Raw genomic sequence first — 14,134 nt, 5'->3', positions numbered from 1 at the left:
CAGCACTTTGGGAAGCTGAGGCGGGCATATTACTTGAGGTCAGAGGTTCGAGACCAGCCTGGCCAACATGGTGAAACCCCATCTCTACTAAAAACACAAAAATTAGCCAGGCGTGATGGCAAGCACCATAGTCCCAGCTACTTGGGAGGCTGAGGCAGGAAAATCACCTGAGCCTAGGAAGTGGAGGCTGCGGTGAGCTATGATCACACCACTGCACTCTAGCCTGGGTGACAGAGCAAGACCCTGTCTCAAAAAAAAAAAAAAAAAAAAAGAAAAAAGAAAAAAAAGAAAAGAAAAAGAAAAATGTCAAATAAATGTAATTTTTCTGCAAACCTGATATTTTGCGTCACTCAAAACTATATTATCATACTTTTTTTGGGCAGAGATAATATTTCATTGTTTGTGTATATATGCATCAAAAGCACTAATTTAATAACTAAAACATTTAAAATATGCCATCGTTTTAGAAACTCTGTTTTGAAATGTCTTGACTTTAAAAAATATACTAGGACCCTCAGAAAAGGGAGTGGGCTGGGCCTTTTTTGGCTTCTGAGAGGTCCTGGCTGGTCCACGCCATGCGCCCCGGGAAGATTTCTTCCATGCTGGCACACTGATGACCATCACTAGGTGTCCCGTGCACCCAGTGAGACAGTCCCACAGGAGCTGGCCGGGCCTCCCCCAGCCACATCTGTACCACCATCCCAGCGACAACCTCAACAAAGATTCCTGGGTTCTTTCCGAGCCGTATAAGTCACCAACTCTGTCTTCTTCCCTTTCCTGCTCCCCTTGTCCAACACACACGCCTGATTCTCAAGCTCCAGAGAGTCTGTTGGTTGCCTGGGCAGGGCCAGGGATCTGGGAAGATACTGAGGGAATCTCTAGCACACTAACGCATGAGAACCTCTGCCTTAGGTACTTGGAGAGAGAGAGAGAGAGAGAGAGCGAGAGAGAGACCTCAACTTTGTGGACTCCAACTCACACCAAGAGAAGCTAATCTGGGTGAACGGTAGCCCTTGTGGAATGGGGCCAGGAGAGATCCTTCCTGCTGCTGTCTTGGAGGTGGGTGAACTTGGCAATGTTCTTTCCGTTCACTGGATCCTCTGTTCCCAGCCAGGCAACACTGATAGGTTCTCTGAGGGAACAAAATCCTGCTTGTAGGGTTGAGGTCAGTACTGTTGGGACTGTGCACTTGTAGACTTGCGCCTCTCCAGGAGATAAAGGCATTTGGAGCCAGAGCTACAGTCTGGATTGTGGGGGAAGGGGAAAGAGTTTTCAGAGAAACAAGGCCAAGTGTCAGGCTACAGTGGGATAAGGCTATTGACAGTAGAATAGGTATTTAGAAACCAGGAAGGGAGGTCAAGGCTAGTGGTTCAGAATGGAGGCTGTGAAAGTGCCATGCCATCTGGAGGCCTGTTTATGTACAGAGTTTGCTGTGTGGCACAGGAGCAGCTTTGGGGCTCTGAAAGGGAAGTTTTTATATGGCTTGAATGATGGTGTCCCCTCCAAAATTCATGTTGAAACGTAATCCCCAATGCAACAGTATTAAGAGGTGTGGCCTTTGGGAGGTGATTAAGTCTTGAGGGCCTATTATTATTACAGGGCTCAAGGTTGAAGAGAGCTCCCCTTGCCCTTCCACCCCTTTCACCATGTGAGGACACAATGTTCACCTCCTCTGGAGGTTACAGCAACACGCGCCCTCTTGGAAGCAGACAGTAGCCCTCCCCAGACACCAATCTTGCAGGCACCTGAAGTTAGACTTCCCAGCCTCCAGAACTGTGAGAAATACAATCCTTTAAAAAGATTTTTTAAAAAATTTTTTTATAGAGATGGGATCTTGCTATGTTGTCCAGGTTGGTCTCAAACTCCTGGTTCAAGTCATTCTCCTGCCTCAGCCTCCCAAAGCACTGGGGTTACAGGTGTGACCCACTGTATTTGGCCGAGAAATACATTTCTGTTGTTCATAAATTGCCCAGTCTATGGTATTTTGGTATAGCAGCAGAAACAGACTAAGATAGATTTTGACTTTCCTCTCAGCTTCCCGATCCTCCAGCCTAGATGGGGTGAGATGAAGGAATCTCCATTTCTAACCAGCACCCCAAGTATGTGCCTAGCACACGTGTATGTATGTGTGTGCATGCCTACATATTTGTGTTTAAGTGTGTGTATATGTGTATGTACCTGTGTACATGTGTGTATTTGCTTTTAATTGTGTATGTGTGTACATGTATTCGCACATTTGTATGTGTGTATATGTATACATGCATTTGTATGTTTGTATCCATGTGTACATATACGTGTGTGTGGGTGGGTGTGTGCATGCATTTGTGTATATATGTGTGCATTTGTATGTCTGTGTGTGTGTGTGTTTTTCTTTTTCCTTTTTTTTTTTTGAGATGGACTTTTGCATTGCACTACAGGCTGGAGTGCAATGGTGTGATCTCTGCTCACCGCAACCTCTGTCTCCTGGGTTCAGGTGATTCTCTTGCCTCAGCCTCCCGAGTAGCTGGGATAACTGGCATGCACCACCATGCCCAGCTAATTTTTTGGTATTTTTTAGTAGCGACGGGGTTTCTTCATGTTGGTCAGGCTGGTCTCGAACTCCCAACCTTTGGTGATCTGCCTGCCTCGGCCTCCCAAAGTGCTGGGATTACAGGCGTGAGCCACTGCGCCCGGCCGTGTGCGTGTTTTCCTAGGCAGACTTGAGAAGACTTGGTGACTGGCTGGAAGGCAAAAAGAGGGAAAGAGGGTGGTCAGAGATAACTGGTGAGTCTGCCTAAGGGACTCGGGGGACTCCACGAGATTCCAGGAGCATGGCTGATCCAATGCACACTATATAGTTGCATGATTTCAAGTAACTGGGAAGGCAGTTTGGGTCTTAACTGCAAACACTTGCCCAGAAATGACCAGCACAGCTGCAGCACAGGAGCCTGAGTAAATTGCCCCCATCCAGGCTGGCTTTTGGGATCCTCTCATCCTTGGTTCTCCTGGCTCTGTGTTGTCCACAGACCCTTCTGTCTGTTCTCAGTGGCCTGCACTGGGCAAGCACAGCACAGACACTTCCTAGCCGCCTGGCATTGATCTCCTACAACCCCAACCTCATCACGTGATTAGTCTCACCCACTGTGCTCTGATGTTCTGGGGGCTGTGCTTCCTACCCCATCCGCAGGAGGCTGAGCATGGTAAAATATTTTCTCCCCCCTGCTGTGGCTTCCAGCTACTGGACACTTCTCTGGGCTTTGTCTCTGCTCCACTCCCAGCCATAGGAGGGGCTGTGTAGACCACCCTGACTTATGGCAGGAAGAGAACAACTTTCCAGTTGAGTGACAACCAAAAAGGTCTCCTCCTTGTGCAGGGATCTATCAACTCCAAGTGAATCCCCTTCCCCCACACCCACGTAGCACAACCCAAGCTTAACCATTTCATACCCAGTGTATAGACCTGGTGACACTGTTCTGTGGGGCTTCATGGTGACTTCCTTCTTGATGGAGTGGAACAGGAGAGGGGTAACTGTGATGCTAAAACAAGCGTGGGATGGGGAGAGGCTTGGAACAGTGATGAGGAACCAGAGCTGCTGCAAGGATGCTCAGAGTCAACAGAGGGACCTGAGGGCCACAGATGGGGAGTGACAGAGCAAAGGGCAGCATAGAACACCCGCGGATAGATGAATTGGTGATGCGCTTGCATATATGAAACCATTGCAAATTTGAAACCCTGCCTGGAGTGAGGGCAGGTCCAAGGTTGGTAAATGTAGCAGCTCTGTGATACCACTGAAACCTCATTTGGTCCCTCGTACCCTTTGCCTCGTGCCTTTCCTCTTGGGTTGCTCCCCTGGACTCAAGGACAGTTTTTTTTTTTTTTTTTTTTTTTTTTTTTGAGACAGGGTCTTGCTCTGTTGCATAGGCTGGAGTGCAGTGGAGCGATCTTTGTTCACTGCTCCTGAATCTCTCAATCTCCTGGGCTCAAGCAATCTTCCTACCTCAGCCTCCCAAGTAGCTAGGACTACAACACGTGTCACCATGCTTAGCTGATGTTTGATGTTTTTTATTTTTTTGTAGAGACAGGGTATTATTATGTCCCTGAGGCTGGTCTCAAACTCCTGAGCTCAAGCAAGCCTTCTGCCTTGGGATCACAGTGCTGGGATTCCAGGCATGAGCCGCTGCTCCTGGCCTCAGAGAGAGTTCCTGTAGTTCTAGGCATCAGACCCTCAAACTCAGAGGCAAAGTGACACAACTGCCTTATTTTTTGTCTCCTTTTAAAAATGAAGAACAAGACGGCCCCAGTGGTTCATGCCAGTAAACCCAGTGCTTTGGGAGGCCAAGGCAGAAGGATCTCTTGAGCCCAGGAGTTTGAGACCAGCCTGGGCAACACAGTCCACAAAACATCGAAATGTTATCTGGGTGTAGTGGTGCATGCCTATAGTCCTAGCTACTCAGGAGCTGAGGTGGGAGGATCACTTGAACCCAGGAGGAGGGAGGAGTGGGGAGTGACAGCTTAATTGATGCAGGGTTTCCTGGAGGGTGATGGATGTGTTTGGTGCTAGGCAGAGGCGGTGGTTGTACAACACTGTGACTGTACGAAATGCCATTGAATTCTTTATTTATTTATTTAGACAGAGTCTCACCCTGTTGCCCAGGCTTGAGTGCAGTGTCACAATCTCGGCCCACTGCAACCTCTGCCTCCCAGGTTCAAGCAATTGTCCTGCCTCAGCCTCCTGAGTAGCTGGGACTACAGGCGTGCACCACCACACCCGGCTAATTTTTGTATTTTTAGTAGAGACGGGGTTTTGCCATGTTGGCCAGGCTGGTATCGAGCTCCTGACCTCAGGTGATCTGCCTCCCAAAGTGTCGGGATTACAGGCATGAGCCACTCTGCCCGGCCATGAATTGTTCACTTTAAAATGGCTGATTTTACGTTGTGTGAATTTCACCTCAACTAAAACAATTAATTCATTTTTTTCTTCTCCAACAAAAATGTGTGGCACTGTGGCCTGTGCTCTGTGTGCCGTTAGCTGTCACGGGACGTGCTGATGAGGAAGGTGCATGCGATGCTGGCCCCTGCAGGGCATATGTTCCAGCGGGAAACAGACAAGAACAAGCAGTGGGGCAGCAGGTCTTGGCACAGACGAGGTGGCGAATACATATTTATTAAATAAGATAGAGACAGATATGGGAGCTCATAGGTGGTCAACAGCCCAGTCTGAAGGTCGCAGAAGATTTCCTGGAGAAAGTGGCATTTGAACTAAGACCCAGCAGAGGATAGGAGTCAGTGGCAGGATGGGAAGACGTGCAAACACCCAGGGGTGAATGAGAGTTTGACGAATTCCAGGAACTGAAGGATGATCAGTATGGCGTGGAACTGTGTCCAACAGGGCGAGGGTGTGACATGGGGCTGGAGAAGTAGGCAGAAGCCAGATCAGGAGGACTTTTGAATGATGCTAACTAACATCTGTTAGTGTAGGCATCCCTTCTGCTGATGGTACGCTCGGTCTTATTCCTTTTCTAGTTCCAGGTGGTAGAAGAATTAGGAAGTGATGAGTCTTGAGTGTTTATTACCTTCATGTGAGTAAAATTCATTATAGATGGATGGATGAGTGGATGGATAGATGATAGATAGATAGGTAGGTAGATGATAGATACATAGATAGATGCATAGATACATAGATTAGATAGATACATAGATTAGATAGATGATAGATTAGATAGATGATAGATAATAGATAGATAATAGATGATAGATAGGTGATAGATTTGATAGATGATGGATAGACAGATAGATGATAGATTAGATAGATAGATAATAGATGATAGATTAGATAGATAATGGATAGATAGATGATAGATTAGATAGATAATAGATGATAGATTAGACAGATAGGTGATGGATAGATAGATCATAGATTAGAGAGACAGATGATAGATTAAGGGATAGGTGATAGATGATAGATATATTAGATAGATGGTGGATAGATAGATGATAGGATAGATAGATAGATAGAAACATAGATAGACAGAATAACTGTTGCAGCCATGCTGTGACCATGAGGAGAGAAGGCAACATGGCAAGGAGGAGGTGGCAGCTCCCACAGAGAGGCCTGGTCATATCCATCATTTTGGAGCAGATCCCTGGGAGGAGGAGGAGAAGGAAGATGAAGCTAAGAGGCCCTGGGGTTGGTCCTCAGGGGAAGACGATGACTCCTGGTGACAGAGATGCAGGAACCAGAGTGGAGAGGGATGAGTAGGAGAGTCAATCCCAGACAGGGCAATGGCATTGTAAACTAATTCATAACAAGGAAGACAGAGAGAAGACAGGCAACAGATATTTTAGACGCACAACCAGTAGGATCTGGTGGTCTCTTGGATAGGGAGGAGGAAGAAAGGGGATTCATAGATTTTCCTGCAATGAAGAATTTGCTGGATGAGTGTAGTGGTTCATGCTGGTAATCCCAGCACGCTGGGAGGCCAAGGCGGGTGGATCACAAGGTCAGAAGATCAAGATCATCCTGACTAACACAGTGAAACCCCATCTCTACTAAAAATACAAAAAATTAGCTGGGCGTGGTGGCAGGTGCCTGTAGTCCCAGCTACTTGGGAGGCTGAGGCAGAAGAATGGCGTGAACCCAGGAGGTGGAGCTTGCAGTGAGCGGAGATTGTGCCACTGCATTCCAGCCTGGGTGACAGAGCTAGACTCCGTCTCAAAAAAACAAACAAACACTATGTTAATTTTCTAGATTTGGTGAGGTTTGTGTTATCAGTTTTTTAAAATGTGTAATTTGTGAATTTTTTTGTATTCTAAAAACTTTAATGCACACTTTTACTTGTAAGTTTATGTTATTTTTCATAAGGAGAGCCTGCCCATCTCCCCATACTGTATAAGCTTTTGGCGCTGCACGCGGATCCCCTCTTCCAACCTGGGGTCCACGACTCTGCCCTCCTCTATTCACTTCCTAGCAGCATTAACCAAAGCATGGCCACTTTCTCCTTCTCTAAGTGCTTTGTCTCCTTGCCTTCCATGATTCCATCATCTCCTGGCTTTCCTCCTCTCCTTTGCTTGTTTTTCCTTCTTCTCTAGACCTCTAAATGTAGTAGTGTCTTGGACCGTGGGACAGGCCCTTTTCTTCACCCACCTGGTGACAGTGCCAAGGCCATGGCTGTAAATACCTTTCTTTTGTTTTGAGACAGGGTCTTGCCCTGTTGCCCAGGCTGGAGTGCAGTGTCGTGGTCACAGCTCAACCTCCTGGGTTCAAGTGATTCTCCCACCTCAGCCTCCCAAGTAGCAGGTGCACACTACCATGCCTGGCTAATATTTTAATTTTTTGTAGAGACAGAGTCTCACCTGAGGCTGCAGTGAGCAGCCTGTCTCAAAAATAAATAAAAAAATAAAAAATTAGTATCTTTTTTTTTTTTTTTTGAGACGGAGTTTCACTCTTGTTGCCCAGGCTGGAGTGCAATGGTGCGATCTCAGCTCACTGCAAACTCTGCCTCCCGGCTTCAAGCGATTCTTCTGCCTCAGTCTCTGAGTAGCTGGGATTACAGGTGCTGATCACCACACCTGGCTAATTTTGTATTTTTAGTAGAGATAGGGTTTCACCATGTCGGCCAGGCTGATCTTGAACTCCTGACCTCTGGTGATCTGCCTGCCTCAGCCTCCCAAACTGCTGGGGTTATAGGCATGAGCCACTGTGCCCAGTCAAAAATTCGCATCTTGAATTTAACTTTGTCCAGATAGAATCTTCACTCCTCTCCTTTCCACACTTGTTCCTCCCCGCTTCTTCCTTGTCTCTGGAGCAGCACGGAATGGGTATTCAACATGGTTTGTTGATGGTGAGTGGCTGGGAGGGACAGTGGTACTTCCTGTTTCCGAGGGCTGTGGCCACTGACCTGGTTTGGGGAACTGACTGCCCCTGGGCTAAACTTCTATACAGCTGCCTTTGGGTGGCCATTGGTGCCCAAGCCCTCAGTGTCCTCTTAGAGCCAGGGGACCATCTAAGCCTGAGCAATCATATCTGTTAATTGCAGTCAAATACACATAATGTAAAATTTACCTGAAGTGGTAACATTTTTTTTTTTTTTTTGAGACGGAGTCTCGCTCTGTCGCCCAGGCTGGAGTGCGGTGGCCCGATCTCAGCTCACTGCAAGCTCCGCCTCCGGGGTTTACGCCATTCTCCTGCCTCAGCCTCCCAAGTAGCTGGGACTACGGGCGCCCGCCACCTCGCCCGGCTAGTTTTTTGTATTTTTTAGTAGAGACAGGGTTTCACCGTGTTAGCCAGGATGGTCTCGATCTCCTCACCTCGTGATCCGCCTGTCTTGGCCTCCCAAAGTGCTGGGATTACAGGCTTGAGCCACTGCGCCCGGCCCTGAAGTGGTAACTTTTAAGTTGTACAGTTCAGTGGCATTTAGTCCATTCACAACATTGTGTGGCCATCACCACGATTTAGTTCCAGAACATCTTCACCATCCCAAAAGGAAACTTGTTACCCATCAACAGGCCTCCCTGCCCAATTCCCTCCTTCCCCCAGCTGCTGGCAACCATTAACCTGCTTTCTGTCTCCACCTATTTGCCTGTTTTGGACATTTCACATAAATGGAATCAATATGTGGGCTTCTGTGTCTGGTTTCTTTCACGTGGCATAATGTCTTCAAGGTTCATCACGTTGTGGTGTGCATCAGAACTTCCTTCCTTTATAAGGCTGAGTAATATTCCATTGTGTGGATGGACCACATTTCTGTATCTGTTCTTGAAGGAACTGGAAGGGAGTGGAGGCTCCATGACAGGGCAGATGTATGCTGGGGGCTGGAAAAATGCAACCAGGAGCACAACGATGCCAGCTCCTTGGGGTGTGGCTGGGGGTGCTGCAGCCCCTGAGTCACCTGTCAACCCCATCTGTGGTTTCCCACACCGTGGTGAGGGCTTGAGGTGAGTGCTGCAGGGCTGACAGCCACGGGGTCATTAGGGGTGAGATTATCCAGTGTCCGAGCTTTCTGCCCCACAGCCCCACATTCTTTATGCCTCAGGCAGCTTCTTCAAACCTCCCCGGGGAGACAGGAGGTCCCCTTCTCCGTCAGGGGAGGCTGAGAGCTCCGTGCCCCACGGTGCCGCCGTCAGCAACACCGGGTTGAGCCCATGCGGGGCTCCCCCCAGCAGGGGGCGCTGAGACAAGTCGGGTTCCAGGGTCCTTTCTCCTACCCGGGCTGTTGTGAATTTCTCCTACTTGGGCTGCTTGTGAATTTCCACCTTGCTGCAGTGTCTTCTTCCTCAGTTTACTTTGCAGAGGATTACTTGCTCTTGGGGAGTCTGGACGGCTCCCCAATTTTGGGATGCAGCTAGTGCTGTACTGGCCGCCTCATAACCACCCAGGGAGCGTGTGAAAAGGCAAATTCCTGGACAGGATCCCAGTGGAACCATGGCAGAGTCCATGAGGCCTCCAGGTGATTCTCATCCCCAGGCTTGGGACTCCACACGGCCCTCCTTCAAGTTCATGCTCGGCAGACACCACACCTCTGCCTTCTGCGCTGCAGCGACTTGCTTGCGGGCTCATCTCTCTTTTTCAACAATCCATTCAGGTGAACCAACCACAGAGCAATGGCTTATTCTGTGTTTACACCTGAGAAATCTTCATTCATTCATTTGTTCAATAGAACTTTATGGAACGCCCTATGCCAGGCACCAGATATGCCCGGGTGAATAAGACACGGTTCCTGCCTTGAGGTCTGGCTGGGGAGGCGTGTCAATACATTCCAACGTGATGAATGCTAGGAAAAGCAAAACGCTACGCTCAGTTCAGGGTGGGATCACAGAAGTGGATGCCTGGCTTACCTGGCTGGAATCTGGGGAATCACCAGGAGGAGGTGATTTCTCAGTGGAGACTAGCAGGATGAGCAGGAAAACTCCCCAGGAATAGGAAGTCAGAAAGCAGAGAGCAGTGACAATTCTGGTGGGGGGTGGAGGGAAGTGGAGAACTGAACCAAAGCATCATAATTTGGGCATAGGCATTTTAGCATTCCAGATTATCTTTAAAATTCATGATTCAAGAGATTAAAATATAAGTTTGTTTCTAGATATATGACTAAGGTCGCAAAGAGAACTACTTCCCTAATTAGTCCACTATGGAAATGTGTATTCAGATTATTTACAGATACGGGAAGGCCCTGCATAACTTCTGTGTCAGTCTCCGGAATGGCTTATATGCAAATGGAGAAGGAATCACTGGATCTGGGTGGATGCCTTTAGGGTAGCAGAGTTGTCTTTCGATGTTCCAGGAGCTGCAGATACAACTTTGAAGGCGGTGGCTCGAAACCCTGACTGTAGGTAAGAATCACCCGGGAGTTTTTTTCTTTTTTTCTTTTTTTGAGAAGGAGTCTTGTTTTGTCGCCCAGGCTGGAGTGCAGTTGCATGATCTCGGCTCACTGTAGCCTCTGCCTCTCGGGCTTAAGCGATTCTCCTGCCTCAGCCTCCCGAGTAGCTGGGATTACAGGCATGCACCACCACGCCCGGCTAATTTTTGTGTTTTTAGTGGAGATGGCATTTCACCATGTTGGCCAGGCTGGTCTCAAACTCCTGACCTCAAGTGATCCACCCACCTTGGCCTCCTAAAGTGCTGGGATTACAGGCATGAGTCATTACATGCCCGGCCACCTAGGAGCTTCTTAAAGCTACCGCATGTAGCAACCACTCTGGCAACTGATATATTAATTGTTTGGGGCTGGGGTGCAATGTCTGGGTGGAAGGGGAAGCTTCTGTAAAGGAGATAAAGAAAAAACTACCAGGGAAGTGGGTAGAAAGCCAGGAGAAAAAAGGTCACAACACAGATGCAGGGGGAGAGTGGTCAGGAAGGAGGATGTGGTCAACAGGTCACAAGCTGCAGAGAGGCAAGAAAACGAGGACTGTTTGTGTCATTTAAGACCATGGTAGTCACTAGCAGCAGGTGACTTTAGCAGCAGGCTTGTCAGCAAAGTGATGTGTGGGAGGCTGGATCACAGAGTTTAGAAGAATGAGTTCAGGGACTTGGGAGGTGAGAAAATGGAGCAGACTGACTTGGAAGGTAGAAAGAGGCAGGGCTGTTCATGGACGGGGAATGCGGGGTGGAGGGAATGATGTAATGATCTGTTGAGGATGAGAGAGATATGAACGTGTCTAAAGGTGGCAGGTATTTGGGAGAGAGAAGTTGTAATTGATGGTATGAAGTTCCTAAGGAGGTGGAAGGAAAGGGAAGTGTTGGGATCCAACACACTGTTGGCAGCATTGACCTTAAATAGGAGGGACCGCTCCTCAGTTGTGACAGGGTGGAAGGTGGAGAGGGTGTGGTGGGGGCAGGGTGGCTCATTTTATTTGGTGGGGGTCAAGAACATCCATCACCCAGAGTTGACTCATGGTTGCGGTGACTGGATCTTCAGAGGCATGTGGCCTTGATAGAGGCCTCCCTCTGTGTCCTCTCTTTTTTTTCCTGTCTCCCTCAGGGCAGCCAGACCTGGAGCCACTGTCCCAGTGATGAGGTAGCTGGGGCAGTGTAAGGGCTGGCCACCCTCTCTTTCTGGCCTATCTTCTCCACCTGTGGCTGGACTCTTGGGGAAGGAAGCTGGAAGGTTGAAGCCTGGCCTAAGCCTGCCAGCCTAAGCCCCATGGTTCATCAGGGTCTATTATACTAAGGGTCTGTGCATTGGGGGCAGGGCTCAGGCACGAAGATGACTCCCTCCCTGAGAAACGCCAGAGGGAAGGGGATACTCAGGCATTGAAGCCTCACCCCAGCACCCTAACACCCTCTGCCCTCAATGGTGGGGTCTTTGCCTTTCTGATCCTCATGTACCTGAGGCCATAGTGGTCAGGTTGTACCTGCCCTGTGCCCTGCAGGCACAGAGGGGCTGGCTCCCTTGCATGGGCCCCCTCTTTATCCTCCAATTCCCTTCTGTTTCCCTTCTGCCGACTCAGAGTTAGGAACAGAGCCTCTCCAAACTTTGGGAAACACCTCTCCTGCCGTCTACCATGGTGTCTGCCTGCTGGACTTAGGGAGAGAAGCACCTTCCCCCGGCTCCTCGTTGGCAGAAAGTCCTCCTGGTGGATGAATGAGCCTGGCCCATTTTCTGCCCATCCTGTGTTCCCAGCAGTGCCCCCAATCATTCCACCATGAAACGTGCAGTAGCTTTCTATCACTCAACTATTTTATGCTCACTTGGCCCAAATGCGGACAGTCATGGGTTCTTTTGCTTTTGATATGGAAGTGCTGGGAAGGGAAGAGCATGGTCCCTTTAAATGATACGGAAGCGGGGAAGGGAAGTGTTGGGGAGAGGAAGGGCATGTCCCTGGCTAGGTCTCCACCCTCATGGACCTAGGTCAGGACAGGTACTCCTGCTTTCGTGCCCAAATGTTGCATTTCCAAGGACCACCCTGTCCCACCACACCCCCATCCTGTGCCTATAAAAACCTGAGACCCTAGCAGTGCAGAGACAGAAGCGGCTGGACATCGAGAGGAGCATATTGGCCGAGGAACACACAGGCGGCTGGATGTCAAGAGGAATGCACTAGCACCGGCATGCTAGCAGGCCACTGACCAGCAGAAGGACACAGAGTTTGGCTGGGGCAGTTGGAGGAGAGCCTGGGCCACCAAGCAGCCCTACTCCAGCGGAAAACCATCTCCCTTCTGGCTCCCCCATCTGCTGAGAGCTACTTCTACTCAATAAAACCTTGCACTCATTCTCCAAGCCCACATGTGATCTGATGCTTCCGGTATACCAAGGCAAGAAACCCCGGGATACAGAAAATCCTCTGTCCTAGTGACAAAGTAGAAGGTCTAGTTGAGCTGACTAACCCAAGCTGCCTATAGATGGCAAAACTAAAGGAGCATCCTGTAACACACGCCCACTGGAGCTTCGGCTGTAAACATTCACGCCTCGATACTGCCGTGGGGTCAGAGCCCCACAGCCTGCCCATCTGTATGTTCCCCTAGAGGTTTGAGCAGTGGGGCACTGAAGAAGCGAGTCACACCCCCATTGCATACCCTCTGAGGGGGACAAAGGAACCTTTTCCATGAGACTTTTTTTTTTTCTTTGAGATGGAGTCTCGCTCTGTCGCCCAGGCTGGAGTGCAGTGGCGCGATCTCGGCTCACTGTAACTTCTGCCTCCCAAGTTCAAGCGATTCTCCTGCCTCAGCCTCCCAAGTAGCTGGGACTACAGGTGCCTGCCACCACGCCCAGCTAATTTTTGTATTTTAGTAGAGACGGGATTTCACCATATTGGCCAGGCTGGTCTCAAACTCCTGACCTCGTGATCTGCGCACCTTGGGCTCCCAAAGTGCTGGGATTACAGGCGTGAATCACCACACCCGGCCTCCTGTGAGACTTTCAATCTGCTTGCTACAAGCTAGAGTGGTGACTAATATATATTTTCTGTGGTCTAGCTCTTCACTTAGCTACATACTGTTCTGTTGTTGTTGTTTCCCTCAAATCTTCACTCCCAAGATCTACCCAAAGCAGAGTTCAAAGTGCAAAGCAAGCCTTTCTAAAATAGATGGTAAAATCAAAGCCTCCTTCCTGATGGTGGTGTAGGCATGGGTGAGAGATTCTACCCTCTGAGTCCCGCCTGGACTTGTGTGGACTCCCTCCTCTTCAGCCACCCTGGCTGTCTTCCAGTTCCTCCAATGCTCTGTGCCACCTCCCATCTCACAGCCTTTGCATATAATGTCCCCTCTTTGTCCAGCTAACTATGATTTATCCTTCAGGTCTCAGTATTGATGTCACTTCCTCTAGAAGCCCTTACCTGACCTCTGCTTTTAATGGGAAATAGGGCTTTTAACCTCTAATGCTGTTCCCTAGAATCCGAGCTGGCCACATAGTTCAAGTCTACTCCAGCCAACATTATGGTCTGGATCATAATCATGGTCTGTTTGCTTAGAGGCTATTGATGGTGCTTTCCTCTAAGCCCACACTTCAGACCCCTGTCATGAGCATTGCTAGGGCCACAGGCTTTGAGAAGAGCCCCAGATATTCTATCTTATATCTTAAAGAGAATTCTGGCAGGATTCTTGTCTCTGCCTCCTGATTCATCATGAGCAGTGAAGCTGAGCAGCTGAAACTGGCTTCCACCACAGTTCCCTCATATCTATTCCATTTGTACATTGCTCTACATTTTATTTTTTGTTTTTAAA

The sequence above is a fragment of the Theropithecus gelada genome, chromosome 16 (assembly GCF_003255815.1).
Source record: "Theropithecus gelada isolate Dixy chromosome 16, Tgel_1.0, whole genome shotgun sequence".
Lineage (NCBI taxonomy): Eukaryota > Metazoa > Chordata > Mammalia > Primates > Cercopithecidae > Theropithecus > Theropithecus gelada.
Note: the sequence above shows the minus strand (reverse complement) of the source record.